This window comes from Moschus berezovskii, chromosome 26 (assembly GCF_049115385.1).
Source record: "Moschus berezovskii isolate FMDL1 chromosome 26, NW_MosBer_1.0, whole genome shotgun sequence".
NCBI lineage: Eukaryota > Metazoa > Chordata > Mammalia > Artiodactyla > Moschidae > Moschus > Moschus berezovskii.
In genome coordinates this window covers 3,430,645-3,444,471 of record NC_142485.1, presented here as the reverse complement: position 1 = coordinate 3,444,471, position 13,827 = coordinate 3,430,645, and the positions used below count along the sequence as shown (strand labels likewise).

The 13,827-nt window shown below is 45.7% G+C and overlaps 1 protein-coding gene across 2 annotated transcripts in view; it reads right to left on the bottom strand.

Moving 5' to 3' along the window:
* UBE2E1 (ubiquitin conjugating enzyme E2 E1) overlaps nucleotides 1-13,827 on the bottom strand; it is a 61,069-nt gene that overhangs the window by 27,105 nt on the left and 20,137 nt on the right. The window lies entirely within an intron of this gene.

Genomic DNA, 13,827 nt, shown 5'->3' with positions numbered 1-13,827 from the left:
CAGTGGCGATGGAGCTGCGGGCAGGCTGGGCCTGTGCAGACAGAGGGGGCATGCCCCATGGCGGGGCACCGCGCAGCAGACGAAATCAAGGACCAGAGCTGAAAACACTGTGCTCAGGAGAGAAACGGAGGGATGGTGGAGGGATGGACATTTCTGCAAGCAGAGTACATAAACAAGCTGAGCACTGACGACACACAGCAGGTCGGGCGCTCTGGGAGCTAACAGGAGGGGAAATGGACAAAACCAGCAAGACGGGAAGAGGGAAAAGGAAGATAGTTTATACAAACGCTTGACTTGGGAGGGTGCTGGGAGTGGAGGGGACGCGCACTAGCTGCTGGAGCAGGAACCCTGGAGAGCCCACCCCAAGCACAGCACATGTCACACTTCAGCTCTATCGACACAAATTGCGTACACAAATTGCAGTTTCACACCTAAAAGACCGTTAATAAAGGCGCCTCAGCATAATCCAGAAAACCAGAACCCGCCACAGGGATACATGGGCAAAAATATAAAAAATACATCTTGCACTGGTACTGTACCACCAGAAAGCAGGACAAAGAGGCAGTGCCTGCCAACCTGGGTACAAACACGATGCCACTGAAGCGACAGGAGCGAGGAGGGGCACCCGGGTGAAAGGAAATTTTGACGTGTTGTTTTTAAGTTCCAAGGTTTGGTTGAAAGCACTAACTCCAGAGGGCAGTCCAGGATGGCTGGACGTGGATTCTGAGAAGCATCTGCATGGACCGCTGTTCTAACTGCCACAGAGCTACAGGAGATGACCACAGCTTAGAAGACATACAGGGAGCTAAGGATACGGATGCTCCGGGGGCATGGAAAGGTGCGGGAGGAGGCAGGGAGTAAAGAATCACAGCTCTCTCTCACTCAATAAAAGCTAAGTTCACATGCCCCTGTATTCCACTTTAACAGCAGAAGACACCGAAAGATTTAAGAAGAATTTCTGCAAGCAAAGAACTGAGAAGATGTGCGGTGTCATGACACGAACGGCGCTCCAGAGAGCGTGCAATTCAGCGCCCTAACATTCCGTCAGCAACAGTCAACACTGTGAAAAGCTCGGTGTCCGTCAACAAACATCCAATACCCGCTGTGTGACAGAACCTCCCAACCACACAGACTAAGTCACGGTGTCATGAAAAACGCTCTGGTCTCTCTCCCCACCCCCAACGAAACCTGCCCTGGGTGACAGAAAGCAAGTCAATTTCAATCTTAGAAACCTGAAGAAAGTTGTCCTCAAACTATGCTTTTGCCAGACAAAAAGTTCTATACCATACTTTATATTTTAATAAAACGTTTTAAAATATATTCATATACAGTATATATACACCATGGTATATTACAGCAATAAGTATTATACTTACATATTTCAGAAACAGCCTGACAGAACAATTCCTGGTTGCCGGACCAGGGGAGCATGGGAGAGGGGCAGTGAGGCAGTCTGGGGTGGGCGTGCACACACCACTGCATCTGCAGTGGGTCAGCAGCAGGGATCTGCTCTATAGCACAGGGGACTCTGCTCACTGTCACGTGGCAGCCTGGGTGGGAGGGGAGTTTGGAGAGGATGGACACATGCATATGAATAGCTCAGTCCCTTCACTGTTCACCCGAAACTACCCTAACACTTAACCGGCTACACGCCAACATAAAACAAAAGTTCAAAACAGGAAAAATATACTTACAGTTGTTTCAACTTCATGTCATGAAAACTGCTATTCATCCCAAACCAAAAAAAACCCCCAATGAGCCATGAAGGGTGACCACAAAAGGAAATCCAGAATGAGCTCCCAAAAGGAGCGCGAATCCATCTTCTTACCTGACCCTAGAAACACAGAGTCTGTTACATCTGAGATTTACTACCTGTTACAGCCAAATTGCAAGTCACACCAGCCTTACTTTTATCTAGTTGCACATTCTAAGGTAAATTAACTTTCTGGTCCAGTGTAACAGTCTTTAGAGTAATCACAGCATGAAGTCGTCTTCTTTGCCCCCAACAAGCAGCTCCCCCTCAAAATGCCCTCAGCCCTCTCCTACCAGAACCCCAAACCATCACCCACAAACACACTGCCACAAAACAAGCAGATCTAGGACGGTGATATAAAACTGGGACTCTTGGCTACACAGGGTTCTTTCACTCACCAGCCCGTAGGATTTCAAACCTGAGTCAGAAGAGCACAGCACAACACTGTGTTCAGAGGAGAGGTCGTGCAGGCTTCTGGGCCAATGGTGACCGCACAAGAGCTCCAGAATCCCACAGCTGAACGGCACTGGCTCAGAAGAGGCAAGTTTTAAAAATGAAAGAAGTGCAAGAGTTGAGTATCTGATATTTACATCTCCTATCAGATTCAGAACACTTCACCTGCAAATCCAACAGAAATTCGTGGAAAATAAACTGTACTCTCTAACAATGTAGCCATCCACAATGTCTTATCATCAACACACATTTTCCTGATGTGATCTGACCTACAATCATATTAGAATTAGTATATACTCAAAGCACACTTAATCCTAAGTCAGTAAAAGTAGGAGTAAAAAAGAAACCAACAGTCCAAAATAACCAAAAGTTCTCTAAGTGCAACGTGCAGCTGATCTGGCCAGAACCAGTGCTAGTCTCCAAATGTCAAGATAAATTTTAGATAAAATCTTTTACTCATTGATAGCAGATAAGATTTGAAACACAAGCCACTTAAGGTGAGCTTAATTCCCATCCCTCCATCACTGCAACAAGAACCCAGTAACTTTATATCTTTTCAAAACAGTTCACCTACTTTCTGAAAGTATTACTATAATAAATGTATAAAAACTGGAACAGCATAAAAAGTACCAGTTTCTAATGACTTTTATTCATGAAAAAAATATCCTGGCCTTTTCACGTCACTTCAGCTTCCGGTCAACATGGGTAAGACAGGGACCAAACTCTCCCAAACGCTGTAAACAACAGAGAGAAACACAAGGATTTCTACACGCCGGACGCCAGGCAGCGCGGGGCAGTATTTCCTGAGAAAGAAACACGCACACACACACCAGTGCTCCCTACGGTGCAGAGACAGAACACACACACCACACACACACCAGTGCTCCCTACGGTGCAGAGACAGAACACACACACCACACACACACACACACCACACACACACACCACACACACCAGTGCTCCCTACAGTGCAGAGACAGAACACACACACCACACACACACACACCAGTGCTCCCTATGGTGCAGAGACAGAACACACACACCACACACACACACCAGTGCTCCCTACGGTGCAGAGACAGAACACACACACCACACACACACCAGTGCTCCCTACAGTGCAGAGACAGAACACACACACCACACACACAGACACCAGTGCTCCCTAAAGTGCAGAGACAGAACACACACACCACACACACACACCACACACACCAGTGCTCCCTACGGTGCAGAGACAGAACACACACACCACACACACACCAATGCTCCCTACAGTGCAGAGACAGAACACACACACCACACACACAGACACCAGTGCTCCCTACGGTGCAGAGACAGAACACACACACCACACACACACACACCAATGCTCCCTACAGTGCAGACCCAGAACGAACAAACGCACACACACACAGAACCCAGGTGGCCAGGGCCCACGAGTGCTGGAAGGCAGAGAGTTGCCCAGGGAGAGAACCCGGAGGTCTGGCACACACACCAGAGGTGCACCTCACAACACCAGGGAGAGCACACACAGGGAATGAGGGGACAGCCCCAGGGCTCCGTCAGGGCTAAGATGTGTTTCCACTTGTCAGAGAAGAAAAATCTCCTAATCCCCAGGGCACTCAGAATGGTACTGCCTCTGTAGAGGTTTAACAAAAAGTTAAACCTTCAGCTGTTCTTATCACTTTAAACAAAGTTTGAAAGGATCAGATTATTTCCAAGTAACTTAATTGTACCTCAACATAAAGCTCAAAATATATTTAAGGGCCTTCTGAGTGGCCCAGTGGTTAAGGAGCCACGTGCCGAGGCAGGGGACGTAGGTTCGAGCCCTGGTCCAGAAGACTCCACATGCCGCGGGGAACTGAGGCTGTGAGCCACACGCCTGAGCCCGTGCACTGCGACAGGAGAAGCCACTGCAACGAGAAACCAGAGTGCGACTAGAGGGAGTCCCCACACAGCAGCGAAGACGCAAGACAGCCAAAAGTACTTAAGAAAAAACCACATTATGCTGAAGAATACAAAAACTCCCAGCACCCAAAATGGTACATTCACAATGCCTGACATTCAACAGAAAACTACCAGACACAGAAAAGTCTGAAAACACAAGGAGAGAATCCAATCAACAGAAACAAACCCAGAAATGACAGACAGCAAAGCTGACAGAGGCAGTGCACACTGTCGTGACCATCCTCTGAGCTCTGAGTGATGACGTTCCGCACCAAACCCTCCTGATGTGCTGGGGGAGGCGTCGGGGTGGCACATGCGGACGCTGGCCGACTTCTCACAGCAGACAAAGCCAGCCGGAAGACAGATGAGCAACAGTTTAATACGTGAGAAGAAAGCTTTACCACAGAGTTCTATACCCAGCAAAAATGTTTCAAGAACAAAGGCAAAACAAAGATTTTTCTGATATACAAAAGCTGACAGAATTCATCACCAGCAAACCTGATTGTAAGAAATGTTAAAGGCAATCTCTCAGCTGGAAGGAAATGATAACAGCTGTGTACCTGGAATTATAAACAGGAGTAAACAACACCAGAAACAGTAATATATTTGGAAAACGTGAATGTTTAATTCCTGAAATCTCTGAAAAGGGTAATTATTTAACGTGGAAAGAGTAACAAAGTATTATGGGGTTTATAACCTGCAGAAATAAAATTTATGACAACAACAGCATGTCAGTAGAAGGAATAAATGTTGAAGGACCCTGTACCGTAAAGGGCATAGGATCACTTGCAGGCAGACTGAAATACGCTAAAGACGTGGTTCACAAACTTGAAGTCAAAGTGAAGTCGCTCAGTCGTGTCTGACTCTTTGCAACCCTGTGGACTGTAGTCGACCAGGCTCCTCCGTCAGTGGGATTTTCCAGGCAAGAGTACTAGTGTGGGTTGCCATTTTCTTCTCCAAGGGATCACACTCAAGTCTCCCAAATTGTGGGCAGACTCTTTACCCTCTGAGCCACAAGGGAATCCTACAAACTCTAAAACAACCACTCAAAAAGCAAACAGAAGAGTTACAGCCAGTAACCGAACAAAGCATAAGTTATCACTGAAAGATAAACTGACCCTAAAAGATGGCATGAAAAGAAGAAACAGGCAATAAAGAACAGATGGGATAAACTGAAAACTAATAGTAAGACAATAGATTTTAAACCCAATCACATCAACAATAACACTAAATGTAAACGGGCTAAACACTCCAGTTTAAATACAAAGATTGTCAGATTAGAAAAGAAATCCCAACTCTGTACTGCTTAAAGGGAACCCTTGAAAAGTCAAAGTCAGTCACTTAGTCCCGTCCAACTCTTTGTGACTCCATGTACTGCAGCCCACCAGGCTCCTCTGTCCAGAAGAATACTGGAGTGGGTAGCCATTTCCTTCTCCAGGGGATCTTCCCAACCCAGGTCTTCCGCACTGCGGGCTGACTCTTTACTGACTGAGCTGCCAGGGAAGCCGTAGGCTGCTTAAAAGAAACCCTTATTAAATATTAAAAGTCATGCACCAGCTATCACTTATAGACTAACAGTATGAAAAACTTCACCTGCAGAGACTTAAAAATATCAATGTGTAGTATAAAGCAACACCGATTAATGGGTAGGTGGAAAGGAAGGGAAATTTTCAAGAGATGGATAAAGATTTATAATTTTCAATTTTCCACATTATCAGAGTCTGTCTTCTATTGAAACTACATACCATATACTATCAACATTTAATCAAAAGTTCTTTAAAAAATAAATGCTATTTATCAAATAAACCATTCTCACTCAAATCAGATGCAGGCGACCCTATTAAAAAATAAAACAAAAGCCAAAGCCAAAACCAACCAACCAAATACTTTCCTAGTATTGGCAGTAAGTCTGGAGCACACTTTGGCCTAGATCAACACAGAGGGCGCTTGGTTAGGTTCCCAGTCTGTAAGTGCTGGCTCCCAAAATCTCTAGCTGTGTGATCATGGGCAAGTTCCCTAACTTTATGCTTCAACTTCTTCTTCTGTAAATTGGAGGAAAACCAGAATAGTATAACTTTAAAGAGAATGCTTTCATTAGTTATCTAGTTAAGGGCTGTTTATAGTACAGGGAACTCTAGTCAATACTCTGTAATGACGTATCTGGGAAGAGTCTAGAAGAGTGGATATACGTATACGGAAAAGTGATTCACTTTCTTGGACATCTGAAACACAACACTGTAAAACCAACTATATCTGATTAAAAAATTTTTTTAATTTAAAAAAAAAAACAAAAATGGGGACTTCCCTGGTTGTCTAGTGGTTAAGAATCTGCCTTGCAATGCAGGGGACACAGGTTCAGATTCCTGGTCAAGGAACAAAACTCCCATGTGCCACAGGGTGAGGAAACCCCACCGGAGTTCCTGTACCACACCAAATGATCCCGCATGACACAGCCAAATAAAGAAATATCAGAGACGAAAGATCCTGCGTGACACAGCCAAATGAAGAAATAAATATTAAGAAAAAAACAGTGGATACACATGCATGATTACCTCACTTTTCTGTATATCTGAAACTAACACAATACTGTAAATCAACTATACTCCAATGAAATTTTTTTAAAATAATGCATTTTTAGTATTAGCTATTGCATATCAAGGGCTCGCTACGAATAGAGCACTGTTGCAAGTGTTTTATGTCCGATACAGACTTAAATCCTAAAAACCTATGAGGCCATAAGCACTTTTAACTCCTTTTGACAAATAAGGAAACTGAGGTGCAGAGATTTATGTTTCTCCCAAATTTACACATCTACTAAGTGGGGAGCTATAATTTTAATTCAATCTAATTCAGAACCTGTCATCTTAATCCATATGCTAAACAAATAACTCCTTTATAAACCTGTTTTCAAAGCTGCCAGTCTTTCACTCTAGACTATGAACTATTTAATGGTAAGAGCTTTATCTTCTTTCTGAGTAAACCGAGACTCCAGCACAAAGAGAGCGTGAAGCCCATCAGCAGAAGGTGCTGATAGATGCGGGCATGCATGGTCCTGTCTGTCACTGACGGGCATGGGCAGGAATCAGAAGCCTGGTGTTCTCTCCCAAACACAGGAAGGTCACATCACCTCCCCAGATCTAAGTGTTCTCATTCATAAAATGAGGAACTGGACTAAAAAACTCAGCTCTACAATTTCCAAGAAAAGCCTGTATCACTCTTTGAAAGAAAGAACCAGAGTTGCCTCTGACCAGGAGAATTGAAACAGCTTAGTTTTCAGCGTAAAATTTACAGTCCTTTTATTTCTTGTTTAAAATTCCTTGCTCCTCCAGACAAAGACCTTCAATGGGGCCTGAGCCTAGCCTGTGTCATTTACATGTTTTACAGGGACGGTAACTGATGTTCAATGAATGAATGCATTATCGGTGAAAATTTATGAGCAATAAGTGAAATGAAAAAATATTTTTATGGAGACCTCTAAATCAGCTGTTTGCAAAATTTTTTTTGAATGGATAGCTACTTTTATTAGCTGAAAGTTCACTTTAAATATTATCTATTTTAAGTTATAAAAACAGCTCTAAAAACTTGTTCACAAAACTTTAAAATGCTTCAGTTCTTGCTGTTTCAATATATTTCAACTACATCTAAGCAGCTTTTGTTCCAAAAGGCCCATGGAACATAAAACGTATTTCTTATAACATCAGTAGTAAACTCACAGAAACGTTTCCCTGAGATACATGTATCTTGTCTCTGCTACAACTAGATCACTAAAGCAGCGGCTGAAGTCATCAGACAGCTCAGAACTCAAGGGGGACAGGCACTGAGCCCCTCTGCCCACCTTCCGCCGAACGCCCGTGAACACAGAGCTGCCACAAGCTGAAATAAACCATTTACTTTGTGGATTGTTTCTGCTGATTATGCACAGAACCACACACTGAAATTTAACACAGTCTCAATTCACCAGGGCTCAATTATTTATGAACTGATTAAAGCTATACACATCTTTACCCTGAGGTTTTCCTTCTAAAAGTTCAAAAAGTGAAGAAAAAAATGTTTCCCAAACTGACCAACGATCTTTTTACTTTGCTTAGTAACTTATGAATAAGCCATGAAAACAGAAACTAGGACCCCAAGTACACTACAGGCAACATATACACTGCATGCCTTCCAACAACTGGCCTGTGAACAGCCTATGCAAGTGTCTGAACACTCCCCTGGAGATGACGAGCCACTGGGGTGGGCTGTGGCTTCTGAATATTTCGTAAAATGAGACTGAAAATGGATCGAGAACCACGGCACTAAACATAAACCACTTGGGACTTCCCAGGTGGTCCAGTAGCTAAGACACTGCACTCCCAACGCAGAGCACCCACGTTCAACCAACCCCTGGTCAGGGAACTAGGCCTGCATGCCTCAATTAAGCCCTGGCAGAGCCAAATAAATAAATATTAAAACAAAACACACACTTAATGCTCACTTGCTTTAAGCAAGTAATTAACTCAGCGTCTTCTAAATTTTAAGTATTCAAACACTGATTGCTCATACTGATTTCTATGTATTCCAGGAAATACCTCAAGTCCTAAAACAAAATTCAATACAAATTTACTTTAATTTTTAAAAGAAATTCCTCAACTTAAAAGAAGGGAAAGGGAACCGTGTAGCTCCTTTTAAAGCTCCAAGATATGGCAAACATCAATGGCTTTAGGAAACCCAAAGCCAACGAACAACATCTGCCATGATTACCCTCCTAAAACTAAGTTTCTGAAACACGTCCTCCTCATACATTACAAAGTTAGAAAAGAAATAGGCCAGCCTTGGTCTGTCTTTTCCACTTACCTATTAGGTAAAGACATACTGACTCAAAAGGGCTTCCCCGGTGACTCAGCGGTAAAGACTCCACCTGCAATGCAGGAGCCCCAACTAGATGCGGGTTCTATCCCTGGGTCCAGGAGGTCCCCTGGAGGAGGGCATGGCACCCACTGCAGTGATCTGGCCTGGAGAATCCCATGGACAGAGGGGTCTGGAGGGCTGCGGTCCACAGAGTCGCACACGCTTGAAGTGCCTGAGCACACACACGCGTGCAGACTTGAACTGCGGGGCTCTGGGCACTGCGTGCAGTGAGCACCCAGGGTGTATCCGGTCTGAAGGACTGTCCCCGCAGTGAATTCTCCATCATAAAAACAGTGTAAGTTAAAACATTCACAGAAGAAAAGTGTAAGAGAAAACACTATCCAGTTTCTCATCTCAAAGGGACCAGCAGACCAGGGGAGGGAGGTTAGCAGTGACCTCAGGGGCGGCTTGAGACAGCCGTAAGGGTGCCAACGGGGAGAGGAAGGGCTCCAACCTGACACGTTTTAGAAAAACCGCCCTGAACGGTAACAAATGCTTGCCCTCTGAAGGAGAACTCGCTAGGGGTTATTATCTCCAGTCTACAGATGAGAAAGCTGTAAGGGGTTAAGTGGTCTGCCCCAGGTTAGAGCACTAAGGAGCAGAGTTAAGATGTGAATCACATTTTGTGAGACTAAAAGCCAGCTCTCCTCATAGCAAAGACAACTGGTCGGCTCTGTAATAATGAAGCAGTGCGGGTCTTGCCCCACGACATCGCAAAAACCATCTGCACACAACCAAGAGTTAAGCTGTTGAGTCACCAACATCAAAAGTTGACACTGTCTGATAGAAAACTTTCAGTATCTTAAGGCAGCCTCTTTCTGCATTCATGCCTGCAATTTTTTTCCACGGGCAGCAGAGTCTGCAGCTGAATGCAGAAGCTCACCCTCCTGCCAGCTTCGTGGACACTGCCACTGCTCCGCAGCATCCTTCTCTACAGCTGACACTTCATACTGGAACCTCTGCTTCAGAATGGCTTTCAGACCGCAGGCGGCTGCCTGAATCAGTTAATCATCTAAAAATGGGGAAAACAAATGGTTCTCGAAAATAAGAAGTCAAATTAATTTATGTATCACATGTAAATTAATTAATGTAGTTGCTTCCAAAGGTGTCTAGGAAACAAATTCTCCCACTGGGATAGTGTAGTAAATTCTTAGTTTTTAATATATGACTATCAAATGGTTCACTTTCAAGAGAGGCACACCCATGACTTTTTTTTTTAAGCTTAGGAACAACAGCGCAAAACTTCTCTTCAAGTAGTACAAAATAAAAACACAAGCGTCTCCACTTTACACCAGGCAGTCCTGAGACACAAACACACGTAGAGTGAGGGCAGGGGAGGAGGGGAGACGGGTGGTGCTGCAGTTAAAACCAGCCTCCGACCTCCCAGCCCAGGAGAGACAGCCCTTCTCCCTGGCTGAGAGCGCTCCGACAGGCTGTCTGCATCTGCGGCACTGCCTGCACAGCTGCCACAAAACTGAGGTCTGTTTCCAGGTGGGCTCCCTTCTCGGGAAGGTCACCCACTACCCCCCGCACTTGGCAAACATCTGAGCACCGACCAGTTTCCAGTCACTGTGCGGCCGGGTGGCCGGCATGGCCCCATCCGCAGAGGGCGCAGAGCACCCAGGGACCTCAGGCCAGTTACTAGGAACCAATAACCAACAGGACGGCTTCCTTCCATTTTCTTCAATTAACCATCAACACTGGTGTTATCTGGACCAGTGACCAAACTAGCTGGTTGGTCCAGGAGTCAAACAAACAGCACTAACTGGGCCGTCACCCAGAAGTTTTGGAATTGGCCAAAAGAAGAAAAAAAAAGGCAGCTTCTCCCTGAGTTCCTGCGGTGCTGCTCGTCCAGGCAGGGCCGCAGCGGCGACCTGCAGTGAGAGAGACGAGGCACCCGTGCAGAGGGCAGCACAGCCCAGACGGGGGGCGCGGCCCCCACCCCCGCTGCCACCCGGAACGGCTCAGGTCAGGCTGATGGGTCACACAGCTGCATGTGCTTGTAACCACCTCCCTATCTGAGCGCACTGAAGCCGAGTTCTGCCACCTGCGACTGAGCCGAGCGCTGGAGAACAGGCCTGGGCCCCTCTTCTAGCCCTCCACTCACTCGCCACCCAGAACCTGTGCCTCGATTCTGTCGTCTGTAAAATGGGCCTGACCGCACCCGCCGAAACAGATGCTGGAAACTTCAGATGATTTCTCTACATGAAGCAAGGCTTGCCCCACAGCAACTGCCTCACAGGAGTCCCTGCTTCCGCTGCTCCACCGGCACAGCTCTGCGGGGCAGCCAGTGCTCCAGCCGAGGCCACGCCACACATCCCTGCAGCTCTCGGGGGGCAGGGGAGGCCGCAAAGGCAGGGCCACCCTCATGCAGGGGCAGGGTCCAGGCTGGCGAATGGAGCAGAGCAGTGAGGGGTGATCCACAGCCCCAGGCACCACACAACCAGAACCCAAAGGGCCCCACCCCTACGTTTAGTCACACAGCGCTTCCTCCTGTTCTGTTCATTTTCTAAACCTAAGGATTTCTGCACGTTTGCAGATTCAACAGATGATTTCAGCTTGCCAAAAACAAATTATCCCTGATTGGTAGAAAATTCACTTCATTATTTGTGATTTTATTATTGCATATATAATGGGAACTGAACAATTAGGCTACTGAAACTTAAATCTATTTACAGTATCTAACAATTGAGACACTACACCTATCCGTGGTCCTGTCAAGGGGATATCAGAAGACCTGATGCAAAGAGTTGAGAATAAAATTGAATACCATCCTGCAGGGCTCACTGAACCACACTAACGCATGGCCCAAGCACGGTCCAGAGATCAAACATTTAAGAAACAGATGGTACTAATAAACAAACAGCTAATACAACTCAGTATCAAAAAAATGCCATTAAAAAATGAGCAGAAGACCTGAGCAGAAGTTTTTCCAAAGACATACAGATGGCCAAAGGGAACATTAAAAGATGTTCAACATTACTAATCATCAGAGAAACGCAAATCAAACCCACAATGAAACAGCACCTCACACCCTTCAGAATGGCCATCAATAGAAAGTCTACAAGTAACAAGTGCTGGTGAGGGTGTGGAAGAAAGCGAGCTCACGCACAGTGGGTGGGTGTGACTGGGGCAGCCACTGCGGGGAGCAGGGTGGGGAGTCCCTGAAAACTCAGAACTACTACAGGACCCAACAACTCCACTCCCAGGCACAGACCCGGGCCATAATTCAAAAAGATTCAGGTACCCCAGTGTTCCCTGCAGTATTATTTACAAGAGTCAAGATATGGAAGCAACCTTAGTGTCCATCAACAGAGAAATGGATAAAGATGTACAATACACAATGGAATTATTACTGAGCCATAAAAAAAGAATGAAATTCTGCCATTTGCAACAACATGGATGACCACAGGGTATTATGCTTAGTGAAATAAATCAGACAGAAAAAGGTAAATGTTTTACATTATCATTTCATGTGGAATCTAAAAAAAACGAATGCATGTAACAAAACAGAAACCGATTCACAGAGACAGAGAACAAGTGAGGGGTTACCAGTCGGGAGGGGGACATGGGGGAGAGCTGGGGGCGCGGGATTAAGATACACATCACCACGTATACAAGAGATAGCAACAAGGATATACTGGGCAGCGCAGGAAACAAGCTATTACACGGAGTAACTTTAAATGCAATGTACTTGATAAAAATATTGAACTACTGTGCTCTATCCCCGAAACACAGTAAGTGAATACCATTCTTCAACTAAAAAAAAAAGAAACAGAGGGCTCCACCTTGTGCGCTGTTGGTGGGAAAGAAAACAGTTGCTGAGGATGGAACTACCTCAAAGAACTAAAAACAGAACTATCCTATGATCTGGGAATTCCACTTCTGGGACTGTCTAAATATACCGCATGTCCACTGTGGCATTATTCACAACAGCCAGGGTACAGAAACAACCTAAGTGCCCCCTTGAGAGATGTGTGAAGATGTGAGCATACACACACAGAGGAATATTACTCTGCCGTTAAAAAGACTGCAGTCTTCTACCTGCAATAATGTGAATGGGCCCGAGAGCACAATGCTGAGTGAAGTCAGTCAGTCAGTCAGAGAAAGACGGACAGCACGTGATCTCACTGACACGTGGAATCGAACACCCCAACACCAAGCTCACAGACAGAGCAGACTGGCGGCTGGGAGAAGGCTGGGGAGACGGGTGAAGGGCGTCAGAAAGCACAAGTCCCAGTAAGAAGCCACAGACGGCGTGGGGGCTGCAGCCAACACCGCTGCATGCTGAAAGCTGCTAGTGGAGTGTATCTCACAAGTTCTCATCACGAGGAAAATCATCTGTAACTGTGCATGGTAACACGTTAACTGGACTCGCCATGGTGATCATTTCAAAACAAACACGAACATGCAGCCACTGTGCTGTCTTCCTGAAGCTAACATGCTGCGTGTCAATTACGCCCCAGAAAGAAATCAGGAGAGAGACCAAGAGCGGGAGGGCAAGGAAAGTGCAGAAAACAAAGGGTTCCGAAGGGCCAGAGAACGAGTTTAACAAAGCACACATACACGCTTTTTTCCAAAGATATTTTCTTGGCAAAACTGCTTTCAAAATTACCCTAGAGCCCAAACCCCAAGTGGGCTGCCACGGAGGTAGCACAGGGGAGGGCAGGCCTGGTGTGTCCGCAGTGATGGCAAAGTCCGGGGCGCCTCTTCCGGAACCCAGCTCCGCGGTCTCTCCTGTGCCTTTCTTTGCTTCTCTTTCAGACGATCTTATTTATACAAAA